Source organism: Schistocerca gregaria, chromosome 8, assembly GCF_023897955.1.
Source record: "Schistocerca gregaria isolate iqSchGreg1 chromosome 8, iqSchGreg1.2, whole genome shotgun sequence".
In the NCBI taxonomy this organism is placed as follows: domain Eukaryota; kingdom Metazoa; phylum Arthropoda; class Insecta; order Orthoptera; family Acrididae; genus Schistocerca; species Schistocerca gregaria.
The window spans coordinates 316,501,605-316,526,088 of NC_064927.1; positions in this window are offsets into that span (position 1 = coordinate 316,501,605).

Here is a 24,484-nt window from a genome sequence, read left to right on the forward strand (position 1 = left end):
TATGCCCATGAGTGGGACATAGACAGGTGATTAACTGAAATACGCATGCCAAATATTCTGTGAAATGATAAGGGAATATGGTATGGCTGGGAGAAGTCACTGTAACATATTTATATAATAACACAATCACATTTATTCACTAAACATTACCATCTCAAATATTCCCTCTCACTTATCACGGAATGCTGGCGTGATACAAATAGTATAATATCTTAGTAAACTTAGTTAAACATCCGGCTAACATGTGCCGTGAATAGACAATGACTACCGCCTGCACATTTCTATCATCATTTAACCACACACACACACACACACACACACACACTAACATTCACTCTATTCATTTTATCTAACAGATAAAAGAGGAAAGTTCCCACACACCAAGTGGGACAACATTGGGAGAGAGCACATGGTTCCAACTGTAACTTTAATTCGGGCAAGTCCCGTCTTCACGTTTAACTAACTCCGCGAGTTTTGCTGGATACTATGAAGGAACAATTAAATCACACGCGTGAATTTACGTAGAAGATCCAGCTCGATCACGAAATGTGATTACGTCGAGCTGAAGCTTCTCACCAAGAAATGCACGGGGCTGCGGACCACGTGTTACCAATCTCTCCACAATCAGTAGTCAATAAACACATTTAAATAAAATACACTTTGTATATATACTTCACACTCACACTGAAATGCAAATTGAGCAATTCTGAGTATTACTCGGCAATGAGCGCCTGTTCACTCCCAAGTGCAGTGAACACAAATTCCCATGAAATCACTTGGAAAAAGAAATCATCTCCCTATCTCTCCTAACCGAGATGATTCTAGGAAATACCATAGTGGCTTTCCTCAGCAGGGAAGCTGCTTCCAAGTTCAAGTGAACATGGAATGCTAAATCTTCGCTAACTATCGGAGCGATAGAGCAGAGCGTGCTTACTCACCCAGGTCTTCCCAGCAACAACCCTGATACGGTCTCCTTCGTCCGGGTCCACACATCGTGGCCACAAGGACTCAGAGATACCGCACACGGTTATTTGCCAACCTAACGAGCTCTAATGACGAGCGTGGAGCTTATGCCTCTCTGGTACAGTGCAGTCGCGCTCTACTAGATTCGAGGTTGGCTACACTTCCACTATGCCTATAGCACACCCACAGCCGACATCTCACGCATACCTCATCATACGTTCGCATTCACACTTTGCAGACAATTACCATATCTAATATTAAAATGATTGTCTATATTTAACTAAACCTATCTTACTAATTATCATCAGGCTCTTCCCTGAGTGTCGGAAGGGCACTCAGGTGTCTTTCGTTGTGGGGTCGATCCATGTAGCGGCTTACATGGAGCCGTTACAATATTTCATGAACTAAAGCAGCCTTGCCGCAGTGTATACACCGGTTCCGCTCAGATCACCGCAGTTAAGCGCTGTCGGGCGTGGCCGGCACTTGGATGGGTTACCATACCCCGTCCCATGCGCTGTTGCCATCTTTCGGGGTGCACTCAGCCAATTGAGGAACTACTGCACCGAATAGCAGCGGCTCCGGTCAAATAAAGCCATCATTACGACCGGGAGAGCGCTCCTCCTACCCGCATCCCCAGCTAAGGATGACACGGCGGTCAGATGGTCCCGATGGGCACCTTGTGGCCTGAAGAGGGAGTGCTGAGTGACTGGTATGGACACTCTTCGAGTGCGAGCAGTGCTATATAAACACATTACAAAACATGTAGCCATCGTTAAAAACAACAGTCTCTCTCTCCCTGTGTGTGTGTGTGTGTGTGTGTGTGTGTGTGTGTGTGTGTTTGCGCGTGCGTGCATGCATGCATCAGCTGCTTAGATAAATGGAATTGCGTACAACGGTACTACATACGAAACATAGAAAGCGAGAAAAATATTGCTGTTTCAAAACTGAACGAAAAACTGTTACCACAAACAAGATTCCAAACATTACGAGGGCATCTGTATGTTAATATGAGCTATAATCAAACGTCTTTTCAGGAAAAGCACCAATCCCATCTACATGTTCTGTATATTAAGGCTGAAAGATTATATTTCATGAACGATTGCTGCATGATGCCATACCATCGGGGGAACATCGCCTGTCAGCCCGGAGCCTCAGCTGACCTGCCGATGTTCCAGACTACGAGGGTCCTGGTGGCAACCGGTCAGCTGTTCTGCTTTAGCAAGCTGTCGTGAGTTACATCTACCTTGACGGCTTCACAAGAACTAGTAATTCATCACAAATAAAAATTTTACCAACTTCGAAAAAACGTCTGAAAATTTGTAATACTTACTAAAAAAATTCTCGTTCAAAAACTGAACGTGGACAAGTCACTTCAAAATTCGCAATATTTCTGAAATGCCAAAGACCAAAATTTACCACTCGTCCCAGATTGGTGATGTACTTTATACTGAAAGTGTCTATTACACTTTGTTATCATAATTCAATATCAGTTTACAAACATATTACGTACTTATGTAATACTATATGCACATTAAATGCAAATGTGATTGTGACTAACTGCTGGAGGCTGTACGTCCATCCCTGGTTTTTGAATGAGCCTGAATACGCGGACGATACGAACTAATTTCAGTTGGCAAGTTAAGCAATATTATTTTTCACTTATTAGTACCAACAGAACTTAAAGATTCACAGAGCTAAGTCAATACTAGGAGGTCAGAGAATCAAACGAAACGAACTGTTTCCAAGTAAACTGTGGGCTGTTGTCATTTAGAAAATAATAGTAAGGAATAGCTATGACATTTATTTTACTCCTACATTTTATTAAAGGTAAGTCAGAGATACGTTTTGGACAAAGATAGTACATTTATAGTTCGCACAATGTATGTGAATAACATCTTACGTGTCAATTAACAAATGAATTTATTAAATCATGAACAAAGAAAGAAAGTAACCGGTCAATTTCCGTGCGAAAACGTTAAAGTAGTAGTAGTAGTGATTGTTGAAACATGGGACACTTTCAGACTTCCGCCTCTAGCCAACTGCGTAAAAGAAGAGTTATATATTTTGTTGTTCCATTTGTAAATGATGGCATTCAATTTTATATGCAGTAGTTTTTTTTTCTGAGGCTACAGGAATTACTCCGGAAAACCAAGGTTTTTCCAAATGACATCATGGTCATGTACGTAGGAACAAATATTCTACTAGAGTCTAAACGCGTTGCAATCGAGAAGACCGTGTTATTACTGTTTATACTTGTGTGTTACATTGTTACTCTACTGCACGCCAATAATCAGTTAAGAGAAATCACATGCACCAAAAACTAGTTATAAATTAAATACGTTTTGAAACTGAAATTACTGGAAATAACACAAATTTCCGTTTTCAAGACACGTAAAATTGTCAAGATATTAACAAAACTCATTTAAGTCTCCAATATCCCATGTTTCACGGTAGACTTTCTCCTGTTTCAAGGTACAACATGATACGACCGATTAAGTATTGCTTAACAGTCCACATGTCACACAGATAATTTAAAAAAAATGTATAAGGTTTTGCGCGCCACAGAAAGCTATAACTGAAGGATTAACTTTACATTACAAACAGCTTTAATTTATTGTAGAGCACTTAAATGTGTAGGGCTCTATTTACAAATTCTGCAAAAAGAGAACAGTCTGATGTCTAGCAACAACAAAAACTGTAAACAATGGCAGAAACGGTTACGGACGTCTGTAGTACGCGGTCCTTCACGTGATTCTAAAATGAGTCACTTGGGTGAAGTACCGACCAAAGAACGTCATGTATTACTAGGTACGTTATCCTCTACGTGCAACACTCTTCCTCTACTAACCTATATGTAAACTGTAATTATGTCAGAGAAGATGAATGGATAGTCAGTTGAAAAGCGGTTATAAGACGAAAGTCAACAAGAATAAGAAGCTGAAGGAACGGCTGCTGAAAGTAGTATTCGTGTTCTCTCGCCAGCAAAATAACTGGAGATGGCAGATGTAGAGAGCCTACAAAAGACTGGCAACAGCAAGAAGAGTGTTTCTGGAAAATGTAAATGTGTTAACTTCGAATGTATATTTTAGTTTAAGGAATTCTTTTCTAAAGGTATTTACTGCAGTACGGCCTTACATCGAAGTAAACATCGACGATAGACAGCACAATCAAAAAGAGAAAAGAAGCTTTCGATATGTATTACACAAGATTCTGAAGATTAGATGGTAGCCCGAGTAACTAATGAAGAGGTGCTGAACCGAATTGGGTAAAAAAGAAAATTATGACTCAATTTGGCTAAAAGAAGTGATAGACAGTTACGACACATCCAGGGGTATCAGTGAATAGTTAATTTGGAATTGGAAAGAAGTGTACTTGGGGGGGGGGGCAGTGTAGTGTGTGACGAAGGTTAGACTATAATAACCAAGTTCTGCAGCGACAGGGGTGGTGACACATATGCCAACACCAAAGATATAGAGTAGTAAAACGAAACAGCTCCCAGTCGTCTCGGAATGGATAAATACAGGTGCTGTATGGTTTTAATCCGGTCAAAGAAAACCATCAAAACGACCGGGATAGAGGTGTGCTGACCACACGCCCCTCCTATCCGCATTCTCATCTGAGGACGACACGGCGGTCGGATGGTCCCGATGGGCCACTTATGGCCTGAAGACGGAGTGCCTTTTGTATGGTTTTGAAGGAAATCTCAACTATTCTTCCGAAAAAATAATGGCAAGTTTCGGTAGTGGGGATTGAGGTGCACAGCGATCACGCACCCTTCTCTCCAAAATATACGCAATGGTTCAATAATGTTGAAATCTGCTGACTGGTGGCTCGAGGAGGCGCCACAATCATCCTAGTGCTCATAAAACCAGTCCTGGACGATTCTATTTGTGTGAACGGGGCCCCTGCTGTCTTCGAACACAGCACCACCACTGGAGAACAAACGTTGTGTAATGAGACGGACCTCATCGGCTAATATGGTCGCATAATACTTGGCGGTAATGCGATCTTGCAGAGTAAGGATGAGGCCGACGGAATACCATGACGTGGCTATCTAAATCATCACTGAACCCCTTCCATGTTTCACTCTTGGGACTTAAAACTAGACCAGAAGTTGGAAATAGTGTGAATCAACATTGGTCCGACCAAATGATTTTGTTCCATTGCTCCATAATCCATGTTTTACGACTATGGCGCCGCAGTTTGTTGTTATGGGCATTTGCATCACTGACGAATGGTTTTAGAATTTCAGCTCGCCCTGCAGTTCCCCGCCTCTGGAGCTCCCTTCATGTTGTTTTGTAGCTCATTGGCTGCGTTACATATTAATACGCAGATCGGCGGAAGCAGAATTTGGTCCGTCCCTAAGGCAGCGCCATCTCGTAGTGCGGAGACAGACCACCGCTGCACCTGCGCTGTTGTGCTTAGCGGGGCGAGCTGTAGTGGGAAAGTTGTGTACGTGCTGACTACGCGGAGCTATGTACACAACACTTACCGAATGTTGATTTTCCGGTTTCCCATCGTACTGTATAAACCTTAGATACAGTGGCTCTACAAAACATCGAACACTGCAGGTGCTTGGGTTACGCCACACCCACCATTCAAGCATCAGTAATTTGCCCAAGCTCGAATTCACTTAGCTTCGACCTAATGCATTCACAAGTACGTAGAATGTTTTTATCACGTCTGACGCTTGGAGTGTATTGAGGACATTGCACAGGTGGAGTCAGCGGTCAAATGCAACTCGGCTATTATCTACATTAATGTTCAAGCATGCATTTCTCGTGTTGTTTCCATATTTTTATCCACCCTCTGTATGTAGAATGAAGAAATACACTGATCAGTCAGAACATTATGAACAACGACCTACGATCGATATAAACCTGTCCAGGTGATAGTAGCGTCACCTGCTGACGAATCTGAGTTTGACTGAGGGAAGATTGTGATGGCATTGAGGCTCATCACGAGCATTTTGGAAACCACAAGCCTTGTCTGGTGTTTGAGGAGTGCTGTGGTGAGTGTCTTCAATACGTGACGAGACCAAGGTGAAACTACGTCCAGACAACGTGGGGTTGGGTGACCACGTATCATTACAGATGTTGTACGTCGTAGGCTGGGCAGACTAGTAAAATAGGGCAGGCGGCGAACTGTGGCGGAACTGGTTCAAATGGCTCTGAACACTATGGTATTTAACATCTGAGGTCATCAGTAGAACTTAGAAATACTTAAACCTAACTAAGGACTTCACACATATCCATGTCCGAGGCAGGATTCGAACTTGCGACCGTAGCGGTCGCGTGGCGGTACTACCATCACACTTTCATGCTGGACAGAGTACAAGTGTGTCTGAAGACAGAGTGCACCGAACAATCCTAACCATGGGCCTCCTCAACCGACGACACTTGCATGTGCCAATGTTAACACTAAGACACCGGCAACGAGCACTGAAATGGGCAAAGGACCATCTGCACTGGATGCTAGCGCTATGGAAGAACGTTGTATTGTCTGATGAATCCCGATACTTTCTTCATCGAACGAATCCGTCGTCTTCCGGGGAACAGCTCTTTGACGCCTGTAGGGCGGGACGGAGACAAGCTGGCGGCTGCTCCATTATACTATGGGGAGAACTCACGTGGGCTTGCATGGGTCAAGTGGAGCTCGTGCAAGCCACCATGACGGCAAAGGAGTATTGCCCACTGGTTGTAGACTACATACACCCCTTAGTGACGATCATATCTCTGACGGCAGTGGTATTTTTCAACAAGATAATGCTTCATGTTACAACGCCAAGTGTGTCACAGAGTGGTTCCAGAAGTTCGAGGAACACAGTGGCGAGTTCCAATTGATGTGCTGGCACCCTAACACGCCAGATCTTAACCCAGTCGAACACATCTGGGTTATGATTGGACGTGGCGTCAGAGCTCATCGCCCCCTCCCTGGAATTAGCTGACTTGTGTGTGCAGATGACCTGCCAACTCCCTCCAGCGACCTACCAGAGCCTCCACGCGACAATGCATCGCCGCTGTAACCCGTGCCAAAGGTGGATATACCGACTATTAGGTAGGAGGTCATAAAGTTCTGGCTTGTCAGCGTGTGCGCAGGATGGACAGAGAGTTACTACATCAAATCAGTCTGGGGGCTGAAGACAAAACAACAGAAGTGCACGTACGATGGGAAAGTCATGATCCTTGCGCCTCTTTTTTATCGGCATTTTGCGATGTGTAGTGGTTTGTTTCAGGCTCATTTAATTTTGACTCAAAAGGTACCACGGAACATGAGAAAATTAATGGTTAAGGCGCTCATCAGTACAACGCCGTTTTCTACTTAGAAGAGAAAAAGATACCAAAGAGGGCCTCGTATTAACAAAGTGCTTGCTTCAGGTAGGGTGTTTCCTAATTAATTTGCAAAGAGACTTGTACTTCTAGTTGTAGCATATATTAATTTCAATAAGTGACAGTTATCAAGTATATTCTGAAGCTATAATGAATCACATTCCTCTATATACTGTTGTACGACACCAGTAAATTTGACTAACTGTTCAACAAACAGAACAAAGAAGGCCAATGGTCTTGCAGATGAAATTAGACATTTTGTACAGGAACGTGCTGCGAAATCTTTAGGAACGAGCATTAGACATAATATGTTGCTCAGGATACGAACTGATGCATTATCTACATTTAAGTACTTATCAAACTGCATTATCTTTCGGACACTGTATAGTGCATTGCCCTTTTCCTTCTTGTTTCTTTTAACTGCAAAAACGCACGCAACCTTAAAATTGCTGGATGTCTGTTAGGCTCACCACGCTGCAATTTATAAGTGTAAATTTGCACTCCTAACATTCTCAAGACGGGAATCTTAACCGAGACCTGTTAAATTTAACGAACTGAAAATAAAAAGAGACAACGCAGGGGTTTATTTTCGGTGCTTACGTCAACTACAAGTGTGGGAGTTTCACACATCCAGAAGGGATAACAAAATTACTGACAGTCTTAAACTCAACATTTCGTCAGATCTACATCTACACCTACTCCGAGCGACATCATTACGTGTGTCACGGAATGTACTGAAGGTACCATTATCTTTTCCCCATTCCGAGTTCCATTAATTTTCTCAGATTTTCTCGTCGTGAGCATTTCACGCGTCATGCGTGGGAGGCAGCAACACGTTGCCTGACTGTTCCTGGAACTTAAATAAAACAAACGGTAAGAAAAGCAGATGCCAGGTTGAGGTTCAGTGGCTGAATACTAAGGAAATGTTATTCATACACGAAAGGAAAGGTTTGCAGAACACTTGCTCGACCGATTCTTGGGTCTCGTTCATTGATCTGGTATTCTTACAAAGTCAGATTATTAGGAGACAAAGAGAAGGCCCAACGAAGAGCGGATCGTTTAAACCAGTACCGGCTAAATTCTGCACACTGTGGGAAAGTGCGGAAGTGCGACATACCTGTCTGGGGGCAATGTGGAAAAGCCACACCTGTTGCGTAGACACGTATTCCAGACGAGCGGCGGCGGATCAGCTTCCTTGAGGAGGGCCGAAGCACAGCCAGTCGTGCTTCCCTCTGTCGAATGTAGCCGAATGTGAGACGTACTGAAAAATGGCGAGTATTGCAAGAAAGGAGAGAACCTCAGAAGTTAAGTCCCATAGTGCTCAGAGCCATTTGAACCATTTTTTTAAAGTCCCATAGTGCTCAGAGCCATTTGAAGCACATCAACAAGTTTTTAATGTAAGTCACAATAATTTATGCCTCTTGAACTCTTACTTTATTTTGTTACATTCGTATCTATTTTACTGTACAACGCACTGTTTTCAATCTTACAGTTTGACAATCATAGTATATCTGCATTAAGATGTGGGAAACAGTTTTGCGAAAGGAGTTTGTAAAACTGTCTGACTGACGACGCAGAACTTTTGTGTTCCACAAAAGTTATGAGGTTTCAAGAAATATGCATTTAATACAAATCTGAATACATTGGAGAGCCGAGAAAAATGAGGTGCACCCAGTGATACGACAAAATTTCAATATCTTTAAAGTAACAGAAGTTAATATTTCATAGTGAATAAACATGAATGAACCTCTGAATTAGCAACTTTAAATCACTTCATGCAATTCCAGCAAACGATATCTCAGATGACAGCACTGCACTATAGCCCTTCATCACTGAAAACTACGCATCGGTTACTGTTTTACTTTTTGATTAATTACATCTATTATGTCTGTTTTATTACGCAAATGTTTGTCAGAACAAAATATTCTCCACATCTACACAGCAAATGAATGCAGTATGAATACCTTATATTTTATCATACTTGTGTATTTATTTAATGAAAAATGTACTATTTCCCCATTTATTTAAAGGTTAGCTACAAGTCCCATTAATAACTTTGCTAATTTAAAAGTGGTCAATCGTATGTGTTAAAGAACACCACAATTGAAAAGAGAACCAAATGATGCTTCTGCTAAGAATGCTTAAATAATTGTTTAAATAATCTTTAGCGATAATTTGTAGTCATTTAATGTGAGCACGCTTGGGCAAGGATACTGGATTATTTATTTGTGAACCAACTAATACTTACATTTATTGTAAATGATCTGAGTTTAACCCAACGTTTATGACATTTCTTTATTTAAATATTGTTGATATAGATGAGTTTAGCCAGGGAAATGGTCAATATGAGTCAAATGGTATCTGTAGAATGTAAGAATAATGTGCTTTTGATCGTGAGGCCTTCAGCCAATAAAAAAGCAGATAGTGGTGGAACACTACTGGAGTCAAGTGAAGATGGGACACTGAGTGAAAAACTCAAGAGAGCGTTTCTGGACACTTCACGTCGTACGCCGAAATTAGGCAGACCTGACTTTGATAACGAGGGATACGAGGGAAAAGCCGCTACCACACTTTCACTTCTGAGGGAACTTTATGTTTCAAGAATTCTCTATGTGCTCCAGAGTTGGACTCTGTTTCCACTTGGTTTACAGATATCGAAGCAAATATTCTTTTAATAAAGCCAAGCAATTTTTTAAAGGCATTCGAAAGCTCTTGAAGAGACGAATACTTTGTAAATAGCGTACTCTGTACTCATCTTTTTCGTGAACTGAGGACCCGGGTTAAAAAAAATCGTTCGATTTAAAGAAAAATATACTTGTTCCAGTATTTCGGTTGTTGCAAGAGGTAAAAGGAATATACACAGTACAAAATTAAGTTCCCATCTGCGTACTGTTATTTTCCAAAAAATTCGCATGGGTATCTCGAAACACTCGCTGATCCTGTATATTATTCTGTCGACACTCAGCAGTTCCTGGTCTTGGTGATAAGCACTGTTGCCTCTCAATCACGGACGGATGGACTCCCGGCCGATATTGCCATAAATACATTTCTGTCGACTAATCAACAACTTTATTTCTTGAAGTGTGTGTAGGTTAAACAGTAATTTTTGCTGATTATCAACGAAACAATTTAGAAATCAAAGAAAATCTCAAAAACAAATTCTGCTCGAATTATATTTTTGAAGTGAAGCAATACACGGGCAAGAATATAACAATGAATCATGGAACAAGTGCTGTAAAGCTTGAACAAAGGAAGTGCGTAATTCAGGTATTGGATGATTTTGGAATGTGGGAGTGCAGACTTGCTGTAACTCCTGCTGAAGTAAATGCAAAATTCAATCAATGTCTAATGTAAGCTCCAGACAAACAGTAGGGTGTCGGCTATACCGCGCACAGGCGACAAGACCTTGTATTTCGTGAGCTGTAAACAAGTTAATATTGCAGTGACCCAAAAAGCATTGCAGGCTATGTGTAAGCAGTTTTACTGTATATTCAGAAGACCAAAGCTCTACAACTATGTATTACTAAAGAACTCTTCACAGAAATAACTACATATTGCGATGCAGACTGGGCCAATAATACGGTAGATAGGCCATGTTTTTTTGTTAGAGAAAGGCAGCATGGCGTATGTAGCTCTAGATTCGACAGCTGCAAATGGAGCTACATCAGTGTAGAAATTACACACTATTACTGTGTCAATACGTGGCATGACGTCGGCAGTTCTGGGACCTGTGCCTCTTAAACAGCTGCAAACTATACTCGGTCAATAAGGAAATAACACACTATTGGTCGACTGCGACAATCAAAATGCAATAATGCTGGCGTTTATAGCCTGCTGTCATCCGAGGACGAAGCATATATATTTATCAGAGAAGGCATTACAAGGTCAAGAATCAGTGTTGTTCTCATTATAAGGTATGAATTATGGATGACTGTTTGACTCCCGGTAGGATGTGTGAAAAACATCTGTATTGTAGCGATGAAATACATTCGCATTTTGCCTGACGATGTTTGATACTTGAATACAAGTAACATTCAGCTCTCGCATTCGATTATGATATTAAGTAGTAAACGCAAACCTTCGCTGGCTGTGGGGTTACGTTATGAGTTATGTATGATCTTTGGAATAATTTAACTTACAATTACGAATGATTCTATTTTAAATTGCAAATAACCGCATATATTTCCTTTAAGCAATCAACAGGCTGTTTTCCTGTGTTAAAAATATGGTTGGGATTGTTGTTACTCTGATTGGTCATAAAATTTAAACTGAATTTTCGGTCAATATTTTCACAAAACGTCTGTTATTTTTATGTAATGAAAGTTTAAAAAACCATTAAATAATCAAGATTTGGTGACGTGATCGCAAACGCTCTCACCGACTAGGAGAAGACGAAGTTATACGTGTGCAATAGGGGCGTTAGCCGATGTTACTATGTTTTTACGTGCTTTTTGTGCAATCAGTTTACCTATTTAGTGATGGAAAACGCAATTACAGCTTTTAAGTAACAATGGAATTTTGTGAACGCTGATAGCGGGAGCCTTGCGAAAGGTGATGCGTTTATGCTACCAAATTTCGAGCAGCGATATGTGCAACGACGGACATTCTTTTTCCTGCTCCCCGCAACATCATTACACTCGTTCACAACTAAGGAATTGGAGAACTTTTGGAAATGAGTCCGTATATTATAACTAGATTGTCGACTGTCGGTCAAAGCAAAATAAAACAATTCTGTGCTGATTTCGTGCGCAGAAGCTACTCAGCAAAAATAACTCAACCAACAGGCGTTCGGTGGTACAACGGATAGCGTATCAGACTGCAGAAAAAATGACGCATGTTCGAATCCTGGATGAATAATATATATTTAAAACGTTTACACGAAATACTAAAGTAGTATTATCACGAACTGATTATAGCATTAGTTTACATTGTGAGATGTATTATTTATAGCTTAAGATTAGTCTTACTTTGAGAAATGGACAACAGAGGATAAATGCATTTACTTTGCGAACAAACAATTCACTTTTTTGGAAAGCATTGCTACTAGTGAAAGTTCACCATACGCCCACAGTAGAACGATGTGTAGGACGATGAGATATATAAAGCGTAGGCTGTGAAGTTTGCGAATCTAAACTAACGTTGGCGTCTGAAGCAGACTTACTTCAATTTATGTAAGATGATGAAACTGCAAAAGCTTATACAATAAGGATCCTAGTTGGACAGTATGAATATAAAAACATCGCTTCTAATAAAGTAAAAAGTGCGTGGACACATTAACGAGAAAATATATTTTGGAACGTGACGTGTGTCATACAGCGGTTCCAAATATAAGTTCACGTAAAGAACAAGGAAAACACAATAATATTCTGTTTCTCATCGGTGTGGTGAAATTTTGTAATTGTGATTTGGTTTTCATATAAGAAATTGTCGAGTCGATTTACAAATGATTTACTATGTTCCTTCAGGGTAGACTTGAACCAACGATCTAAGGACATAAACCTGTAAAATTTGACCGTCTTTCCCTTAACAACTGAGCTACCGGATAACTGACGTGTACTTGAGTAAAACAATTTTCACTAGGAGTTTGTTGTTGTTGTGGTCTTCAGTCCTGAGACTGGTTTGATGCAGCTCTCCATGCTACTCTATCCTGTGCAAGCTTCTTCATCTCCCAGTACCTACTGCAACCTACATCCTTCTGAATCTGCTTAGTGTAGTCTTCTCTTGGTCTTCCTCTACGATTTTTACCCTCCACGCTGCCCTCCAATACTAAATTGGTGATCCCTTGATGCCTCAGAACATGTCCTACCAACAGATCTCTTCTTCTGGTCATGTTGTGCCACAAACTTCTATTCTCCGCAATCCTATTCAATACTACCTCATTAGTTATGTGACCTACCCATCTAATCTTCAGCATTCTTCTGTAGCACCACATTTCGAAAGCTATTCTCTTCTTCTCCAAACTATTTATCGTCCATGTTTCACTTCCATACATGGCTACACTCCATACAAATACTTTCAGAAATGACTTCCTGACACTTAAATCTATACTCGATGTTAACAAATTTCTCTTCTTCAGAAACGCTTTCCTTCCCATTGCCTGTCTACATTTTATATCCTCTCTACTTCGACCATCATCAGTTATTTTGCTCCCCCAATAGCAAAAGTCCTTTACTACTATAAGTGTCTCATCTCCCAATCTAATTCCCTCAGCAGCACCTGACTTAATTCGACTACATTCCATTATCCTCGTTATGCTTTTGTTGATGTTCATCTTATATCCTCCTTTCAAGACACTGTCCATTCTATTCAGCTGCTCTTCCAGGTCCTTTGCTGTCTCTGACAGAATTACAATGCCATCAACGAACGTCAAAGTTTTTATTTCTTCTCCACGGATTTTAATACCTACTCTGAACTTTTCTGTTGTTTCCTTTACTGCTTGCTCAATATACAGATTGAATAACATCGGGGAGAGGCTACAACCCTGTCTTACTCCCTTCCCAACCACTACTTCCCTTTCATGCCCCTCAACTCTTATAACTGCCATCTGGTTTCTGTACAAATTGTAAATAGCCTTTCGCTCCCTGTATTTTACCCCTGCCACCTTTAGATTTTGAAAGAAGAGTATTCCAGTCAACATTGTCAAAAGCTTCTCTAAGTCTACAAATGCTAGAAACGTAGGTTAGCCTTTCCTTAATCTTTCTTCTAAGATAAGTCGTAAGGTCAGTATTGCCTCACGTGTTCCAGTATTTTTGCGGAATCCAAACTGATCTTCCCCGAGGTCGGCTTCTACTAGTTTTTCCACTCGTCTGTAAACAATTCGTGTTAGTATTTTGCAGCTGTGGCTTATTAAACTGCTTGTTCGGTAATTTTCACATCTGTCAACACCTAATTTCTTTGGGATTGGAATTATTATATTCTTCTTGAAGTCTGAGGGTATTTCACCTGTTTCATACATCTTGCTCACCAGATGGTACAGTTTTGTCAGGACTGGCTCTCCCAAGGCCGTCAGTAGTTCCAATGGAATGTTGTCTACTCCGGGGGCCTTGTTTCGACTCAGGTCTTTCTCTGCTCTGTCAAACTCTTCACGCAGTATCGTATCTCCCATTTCATCTTCATCTACATCTTCTTCCATTTCCATAATATTGTCCTCAAGTACATCGCCCTTGTATTGACCCTCTATATACTCCTTCCACATTTCTGATTTCCCTTCTTTGCTTAGAACTGGGTTTCCATCTGAGCTCTTGATATTCATACAATTGGTTCTCTTATCTCCAAAGGTCTCTTTAAGTTTCCTGTAGGCAGTCTCTATCTTACCCCTAGTGAGATAAACCTCTACATCCTTACATTTGTCCTCTAGCCATTCCTGCTTAGCCATTTTGCACTTCCTGTCGATCTCATATTTGAGACGTTTGTATTCCTTTTTGCCTGCTTCATTTACTGCATTTTTATATTTTCGCCTTTCATCAATTCAATATTTCTTCTGTTTCCCAAGGATTTCTACTAGCCCTCGTCTTTTTACCTACTTGATCCTCTGCTGCCTTCAGTACTTCATCCCTCAAAGCTACCCATTCTTCTTCTACTGTATTTATTCCCCCCAATTCATGTCAATTGTTCCCTTATGCTCTACCTGAAACTCTGCACAACCTCTGGTTCTTTCAGTTTATCCAGGTCCCACCTCCTTAAATTCCCACCTTTTTGCAGGTTCTTCAGTTTTAATCTACAGTTCATAACCAATAGATTGTGGTCAGAGTCCACATCTGCCCCTGGAAATGTCTTACAATTTAGAACCTAGTTCCTAAATCTCTGTCTTACCATTATATAATCATCTGATACCTTTTAGTATCTCCAGGGTTCTTCCATGTATACAACCTTCTTTCATGATTCTTAAAACAAGTGTTAGCTATGATTAAGTTATGCTCTGTGCAAAATTCTACCAGGCGGCTTCCTCTTTCATTTCTTAGCCCCAATCCATATTCACCTACTACCTTTCCTTCTCTCCCTTTTGCTACAATCGAATTCCAGTCATCCATGACTATTAAATTTTCGTCTCCCTTCACTATCTGAATAACTTCTTTTATTTCATCATACATTTCTTCAATTTCTTCGTTATCTGCGGAGCTAGTTGGCACATAAACTTGTACTACTGTAGTAGGTGTGGGCTTCGTATCTATCTTGGCCACAATAATGCGTTCACTATGTTGTTTGTAGTAGCTTACCCGCACTCCTATTTTCTTATTCATTATTAAACCTACTCCTGCATTACCCCTATTTGATTTTGTGTTTATAACCCTGTAGTCACCTGACCAGAAATGTTGTTCCTCCTGTCACCAAACTTCACTAATTCCCTCTATATCTAACTTCAACTTATCCATTTCCATTTATAAATTTTCTAGCCTACCTGCCCGATTAAGGGATTTGACATTCCACGCTCCGATCCGTAGAACGCCAGTTTTCTTTCTCCTGATAACGACATCCTCTTGAGTAGTCCCCGCCCGGAGATCCGAATGGGGGACTATTTTACCCCCGGAATATTTTACCTAAGAGAACGCCATCATCATTTAATCATACAGTAAAGCTGCATGCCCTGGGGAAAAATTACGGCCGTAGTTTCCCCTTGCTTTCAGCCGTTCGCAGTACCAGCACAGCAAGGCCGTTTTGGTTATTGTTACAAGGCCAGATCAGTCAATCATCCAGACTGTTGCCCTTGCAACTACTGAAAAGGCTGCTGCCCCTCTTCAGGAACCACACGTTTGTCTGGCCTCTCAACAGGTACCCCTCCGTTGTGGTTGCACCTACGGTACGGCTATGTGTATCGCTGAGGCACGCAAGCCTCCCCACCAACGGCGTGGTTCATGGGAGGCACTAGGAGTTTAATTTCGTTAAATGACGCTATCTTTCGTTGTAACATAGGGACAGAACATCTCGGAGGTAAATTAGTGTTAAGTTAACAGTGCAATGCATTTTCATTTTAAGTTAGCGAACTTGCGCGTCGACTTTGTGGCAATTTTTCCGATACAGTGGAACTACATTTTTCGCAACTTCTCATTCTTTGGAACACTCAAAAACAGCTTTTCCGGAGTTTTTAAGGGTGTAATTGTGCTGTATGGTACTAACCACGATTGGTAACCAATTTTCTGAAACGTAAATTCCAAAACAAGACATCATTGCGAATTAGCATTATGACAATAGGAGCAGCGAGCTAGTCAGTGACGTCACAGGTATCACATGACTGTAATGTAGCGTTTTAGCTGGCTTTTCAACAATCAGAATTTCATCTCCGGTTTTATAGAAGAATACTGAAATTCAAATGAAAGAAGCATGTTAGGAGCATAGAACGACATAATTAATCATTTAAGACAATTTCCAGGAAGCAGCCAAATACCCTAAGCTCAACGACAACGTTTTTGTAATACTTCTAATTTCTTATTTTAATATCGTTTCATAATTTGTACTATGTTTAGTAAAAAGTGATAAAGCGTATAAAATTTTGTTAAACACTGGACGTGATGGCTAAAACTGGATGTAATTTCCCAAACAGCATACAAAACATTTTAAATGTATTTGTCAGGAATCGTCTCAAAACTAAATGCTTTGTACCACTCTGGTGTTATCTTTCCGTCTTGCGTGAACCAGGTAATGTACAGTGCAGCAAAAACGGAAGTTCACTGAAGCACATAAATTCTAGCGTTTGTAAAAGTATACACGGAAAGAGCTATAGTGTTTCCGACGTAATTCCTCTTCTCCCCGGTGAATATCGATACTGTCACCATCTCTTTATATTAGGAATTTCGTAGAAATGACGCTAAGTGCGATCATGCATAAATAATATTAGTACAGTAGGCTATTAAATTGTTAACACCAACGTTTGGTTACAGCTAGAAATGGAGAAAACTGTGGTAGTCAGCTCCAATTCGCGTACAGCGTAACGACAAGAATTCGACATATTCTGTCTGCCCCATGACTTTGATGTTGTTTTTAAACTGCCGTATGGCAGTGACTTGGTTATGCGCCGTCTGTATATGGTCTAAGTTGCCAGAATTCTCTACCTATGTAGATGCACGTCATGTTGACATGTGAACCTTGTTTAGTGATACGTCCAGTTATTAATAATTTCAGATAGGCTGTGTCAGATCCTTCCAGCGATTAATAATTTCGGACAGAATGCACAATGACTAACATTTGCTCCATATTTAAAATAATAAAAATCTTGACTAAGAAAATATACTCGAAGTAAATTCAGAAAAATTCTGCTACGCAATAGGGAAATGTCTGAGGGCCTAAAAATTTGGAGCATGTTATGATCATATACTGTGCATGAACTATTACAAAATCAGCCAAAGTATGTCAGCGGCCGACTGAATGAAGTTTCGGTTGTGAAGACATACCGATCTGTAGCGTACCTGTACCTATGTGTCTAAACACTGCGAGAGTGGGTGAAGTCAGCGACTATCAATACGACATAAAAATTTTGTTTTGAGCTGCATTTAACCCACTTTTCGTTATAAAAACCTAAAATTACGAGGTACGTTTAAAAAAAGCAGCACTACAGGATAGAAAAATCTCCGACGAGTCTTTTAGTACATGTCGTGATCACATATCGTACACAAACTACGGAAAATGGAAAACAGAAACACTACGTAACCCTTACCAAAAAGAGTTCAGCGTCTCTTAATATAAATCCTGCATGTATATACTAATATATTGTTACTAGAACCGCCATGACTAGTTCTCTGACAAGAATTTAAGTGAAATGTATCTTCATGCACATGTAAAACGTGATTTATTGACACAACAATAGTTTCAGACAACGGTTGATCCTTGACAATGCATAGAATGTAGTGAGTTGTTACCTTTTAGGTGTAGATGTAGAGGGGTGGAGCAAGACTATAGGCGTCCATTTACTGGATTACAGTTTCACTGTTTTTCCGATTGTAGTACCCCACGTAGCGCATGGATTGTTTACGGTATATTAAACTGCAATCCTTCAGTAGATTTGCATTTATACCAGCATCTACGTGAGCCAGCATTCACGTACAACTCACTCCGCACCAAAACCGTTCACAAAACTGGATAACTATTCACGATAAATTCCTTTGTTTGACTGTGGCAAAAGCAGAGAGGTTTGCTAATCAGTGCTCGGCCGAGCAGTGATACTGTTGATGCAGTGCTGCTGGCAGTTTCCATGGAGTGGGAATATCTGCGGGCTGAGCGATCAGATAAACAGAACAGGATGTCTGTAAACGAACATGCTATCAGGTTACGTGACTGTAGTACGCATAAGGATTATTCATAAACGTCCTGCAAATTTTGAGTGTCATTACGTCGCTAGTGTAGACAGATTGCGTCCAGTATGACCGTGGGTTCTGCAAACGTGTTTTATAGTCAACCTAAAAATTTGCCCTGAATATCTTGCATGAACGTGCTTAAATCTTCGAAGAGTTAATTGCAGGGGAATTTCGCTTGTGACGCATAATGTCACTACGCACACTTCTAGCTACTAGAACAGTATTACGTAAAGCGTTTTTAACACATTTTGAAATGTTTTAGGGACGAATTTATTTCCTTTTTATTTTCTAGTACCGCACTTTTAATCTTAGTTCTTCCTTAGGGAAATTAAAATATTAATTGCTCATAATCATCCAGCACATCGTAGGTGCTAGCAACGTAGCCTGCTATGGTGAATACTTCAAAATGAGCACATTGGTTTGCAAATCTTTGCAGCACTGAAGAAATGACTTACCCTTTCATACGTAAACTTATCAGAGACGCTGTAAATCATTTTGCATTCAACGGATTGACTGAGTACATTCTTAGACGCTATCGGACTTTTGTAACCACTTGCTTCCTCATTATAAGTAAGTAGCCAGAGTGCCATACAAATTAGCCCTACGATATTAATTCTTTATTACGCTGGATCTCGATATTTCTGACAAATGCAGGTAAGATGTCTATTTCTAGTGTAGAAAGTATAATTAGAGGTTTGTGATACCTACCTTCTAAAAGGAACTTTTCCTTCATTGTTGTATTTCACTTTGCAGCCATAGCAACAGCAATAAAAAATGAGTAAAAACATGGTAAATACTTGTAATATTAGGTGCGATCAAAACGTTTCCGTTTGACGGCGTTGTTGCAAACGCATATACAACAATGCGCGGCTCCGATTCGGGTATACAAGCACCGACATGTTGGCATAGGATTAGTGTATCCTGCGAACAGAAACATTTTGTTCGCCCATTATACTTTGAGCAGATAGTTCAGTATCGGACACAACTTGTAAATGGGTGCGATAACATACTAGAACAATCCCTATCAAATTGAGAGCATCACGACAGATACAGGAATTAGTGGCCACTCCACAAAAATAGGCGAAAAATATATTTATTAAGAAAATGAGTAAAAATTCGCTAGACACCTTCCTTCTTCAGTCTTTCCATGCAATATAAGACTCAATCAAAGGTGGCTTAAATTCAAAGAAATAATGTTGACAAGAAATGAGAGTTTTATTACAATTTATGGTAATAAGAGACGGAATGATTCCTCCATAGTAAACAAAACAGGCCAGGCCAGAAGAAACGAAAAAAGAGCTCCAGATTAGAAAAAAAATCGTAAAACGTTAGAGGTGTTCGGAACTTAGCGCGGACTCCAGTGCTGTTAACAGTTTCCACAATTAAACTTCGCTGCGAAATCTGAGAGAAAATCCAAAGACATAAAGATATTCTGGTCGTACATTAAATATACTAGCCGCAAGACACAATCAATGCGTGATAGCAATGGCAATGTTCTATATCTACATCTACAAGGCTACTCTGCAATTCAAGTGCTTGCTAAAAAATACATGGAAGCACTTTCAGACTATTTCTCTGCTGTTCCACTTTCGAACAGCTCGTGAGAAACATGAACACCCATATCTTTCCATATGGGCTCGTGTTTATCTTTTTCTACTACAAAGGTTGCTTTATACTATGCAGATGAGAGTCAAATAAGCTTTTTTCCAGACGAGAAACATAGTGGCTGAAATTTCGTGAAAAGCTGTCACCGCGGTGAAAACGTATTTGTATTGATGATTGTCACTCCGTCTTGCGTATCGCGCCCGTTCATACTTTCGTGCCTATTGTGAAACTCGAAGAAGCGGTGTATTGATATATAACAAGCACGGATTCGGAACACATCGTTCTTAAGAAATGCAGGGGGCTCTTTATTCACACGAGATGATGAGAAATATCGGCAGGGAATCTCAAGCTGAATCCATATTTTCAAATTCCCAGAAGGCTTTTGGGACTGTATTTCACAAGCGGCTTCTAATCATACTGCAAGACGTATAGGATATCATCTCCGTTGTGCGACTAGATACGTGATTTCCTGACAGAAAAACTGATGGGAAGCAATTTGATGAACACGAAGTGATGCGTGGGGGCCCAGAAGGAACTGTTATATGGCTCTCAGTTGTGTCGGATACTGTGGGAGTCAGCACCGATACAAACAAGATAGGCTGTGGCTGGTGGGAGGAATCCAAAATCATCTGCACAAAACACGTTGTAATTAAAAACAAGCTTTATTTCTAAAGGGGAAAGAAATTTCCTGTTCCTCCTACATACGAGCACTTCACTCTCTATTACTACTCGCGGAACGCAGGTTAACGTTTTGCTGATGCTCTCGAAGTCTACGACCGAACTGGGCCGACCCTCTGATCTCTGGTATGGTCAATCTCCCCTGAGGTGGTCTACAATATCGGAGGCTGTTGTCTATTGTCATTTACTCACGAATATAAGATAAAATTGACTGGGATTAAAAAGGTTAGATAAAACTTGTCTGAGCTCGACAGGATGTGATACTGTGGGTGCTAGGAAACTATTTGTTCTTCTTCTTCTGCTTAACTCTTGGAATAGCACCGATTGTGCGTTGCCAGTCATACTCGGTAAAAATAGGGAAGCGGTTTATCAGGTACAAGTCCCTCTTAGGAACGACGGCGATTAGATTTGCAATTGCTGAACCGAAATCATAAGGCTTGTGGGGTAGAGGTGGTTTAGGAGCAATGGAGCCGGTATAAGGGTACGCGGTAATGTGATGCGTGTACGTCTTGTCACGCAATTATTTTGCGACCATCTTCAGTAGTCCTGGCGCACTCGTCTCTGTCCCTGCTAGCGGCTTATTCACAACCTGTTCTGTGTCTTGTTCTTGGATGGGCGCAGCAGTTGTGTCTTCATCTTCCAGCGGCTGTTACGCTTTGTCATCGGGAGGCCGGCCGGCGGTTCGATGTCTTTGGCCACGTTACGTCCCGTGTTGCTGGTGGAGCTGGCCCGGAATCTTGTTTCCGCAGGCCCTCTCCTGTCGAGGAGGGGGCAGACATCACATTCGCCACCTCCGTGGACGCCCCCACAGCGCCCTGCGTTACCACAGGAGCCATAGAAGATATGAGAGGGGGAACTGCGTTGGCGACAGCATCAACGATCTTACGAATGCTGTCGGGACTGCAGCAGCACGGCCCTCCACTCGCGCCAACACCAGCAGAAGCGCCAGCGGCATGATGTGCGGGCGGAGCGCTTACCGCGTCTTGGTCCATTGCGCGCGCGGTGATTCGCCGTCGGCGTGTGTGCCACCCCTTCCCGCAGCCACGGCTCTTGAGGTAACTGCAGCCACGGTAGTTGGAGGCGTGTGCGCCGCCGCAGTTGGAACATGCATCGGCGGCGTCCCTAGGCTTCGTGCACTCGCTTGTGAGCTGCGACTTTGCACACGCGAGTACGCCTGTGCAGTCCGCGGCGAAGTGCCCCAACTTCTGACAGCGGAAGCACCGCTCAGGCTTCTTCCTCTTCTGCTTGCTGTCCAACCCGAGCACTTGGCCCAGGAGGGTCACGATCGCGGCAACTTGTTCTCCCCGTCCTCCCTTTGGACGTCCAGGCATGTTGGCGCAGCTTGCGAGAGCAGCAGCGAGCAGCAGCAATGTGACCCACACTGAGTCAGCAGCAGAAGTGCTGATCTGACCAGCGATGGGTGGCAGGTTAAATCAGCGTTGACAGGGGGTCTTCCTGGAGGTATGGCGATGCCCGCTCTTCCTACTGCAGCGCGGGCCAGCGCCTTCTTGATTCTTTTCGCGGCGCTGTGCTGGTCGGTGTGCAGTGGATGCTTCAAAACTGCACACACTGCTCTGATTCACCGTCTAGTAACGTCATCAGAAGACCAAAACGACTCGTAAAATGATTTACACAAAATATCTGTAAGATGCGAAAAGTTGTAATTTGCGGTAAACAAGAAATATTGTGAGGGAAGCACTAAAAATCTGTTGAATTTCGATTAAACGATAAATCACATAAATTTAATGCTTGCTGATCCAACTAAATACTTAAGATATTTAATTATGAACAACTTAAATTGGAACCATAATATAGAAAATATTATGGAGAGGGCGAACCAAAGACTGCGTTTTATTGGCAGAACATCTGGAAGATGCAAGAAATCTGGTAAAGAGATCGACTATACTACGACTGTCCGCCCTCTTCTGGACTACTGCTGCGCCACGAGGAATCCTGACCAAATAGGACTGTCGGGGGACATCGAAAGAGTTCGTTTCTCTCTGTCCAGAAATAGGGGAGAGAATGTAACGGATGTGACAAGCTGTTTGGGATGCCAACAATAACAACAAAGTCGTTTTTCTTTGTGACGAGCTCTCTTGACGAAATTTCAATCTCTAGCTTTCTTCTCCGAATGTGATATTATCTTGTTGAATCCCGTCTATGTTGTGAGAAATTACCATCGTAACAAAATAAGTGAAATCACAGCTCGCGCTGCAAGATTTAGATGTTTATTTTTCCCATGTGCTATTCTGGAGTGGAATGGACGAGAAATATTCCGAAAGTGGTCGTTTGAGACCTCTACCAAACATTTAAGTGTGAATTGCTTCATAATCATTAGATATACATCATGTGAAGATAAAATAAAGTTTGGTATAAATGCAAAGTTAGCTGCCAGAAAAAATGCAACAACTGAGCGGCAAGGTGATTTTACTAACAAGTGACGTGACAGAGTTCATTAAGGCTGGAATGTATGATAACAAATTCAGACCAAGTAAAACACACACATGTCACTGTAAGGGTCGTCCAAATAGTTGTATCAAAACTCAGTGTAAACGCCCCCCTCCCCTACCTTCATTTCTGGTGGCAATCCTGGCGTGTACTCACACCAAAATAACCACAAAGGTGCCGAATGGCTCAAGCATCTTGTGCCTTAGTTGTAATTCGGCAAATGTTCTTGCAGGTTCTGAAGAGCGAGTAAGTTGTCACTTCAACACGTCCCAAACGTGTTCAAATAGATGAGAGTTCTGGTGATCCTATTGGTCAAGCTGTCGTTGTAGATCACGAAGAGCACGTTGTGACGTAGTACCCTTATGTGGACGTGCGTTATCCCGCTGAAAAATCACATCACCTTCCTGTCGAAAAAATGGCAGTGGCACGGGGATACCCTTCTGTGCCATGTGACGGGCAATGGTTACTATAATCCGCAGAAACACCAGACAGTTGTAATTGTGGTCCCCCACACCATGAGGCGTGAGGTTGGACTTGTGTTGTGAGCAAATGCATTCTGGAACAGATAGCTCACCATACATGTGTTCGCCCATCACTTGCATACACACAGAACCTACTTTCACCATTGACAATAGAATGCCATTCCACTTCCGTTCGATTCTTTCACGACAACACAGACGCCGTGCTTGGTGGTGTCGTGGTGTCAGTGGTAGCCCGACCACGCGCATACGTGAAGGTAGTCCTGCTGTGAGCATACGTCGCTTGTGGCGCAGCAGAGTCAACATCTGTCTGGGTGATTTTCGGTCGGCCACCACTGCTCGCAAAATGCGTCGATCTTGACGTGAACTGTACTTAGTTGACAACCAGAACCTGGTCTGCTGTTGTGGGAATGTCCCACAGAGCACTGTTGAACTCAGTGTCACATCATCGATACACGATGGGCAACACGTGCTGAAATCGGTCGACATGTCCATCTATCTTCCTGCAGGCCCACAATGTGCTCCCTTTCATATGGTTGAAGCTTTTCAACAGGAGTACGTACTCGTCGCAGGGCTTGGTTGTACCCCAGAGTGAACACTGAGAACTTAGTTCACCTTTAAACTGAGCGCAGGTACTGCCTGCAGAGTCAAAGGGAGAGGGTGCACAGATAGGCTTCCTGAGCACACAACAAGCCCT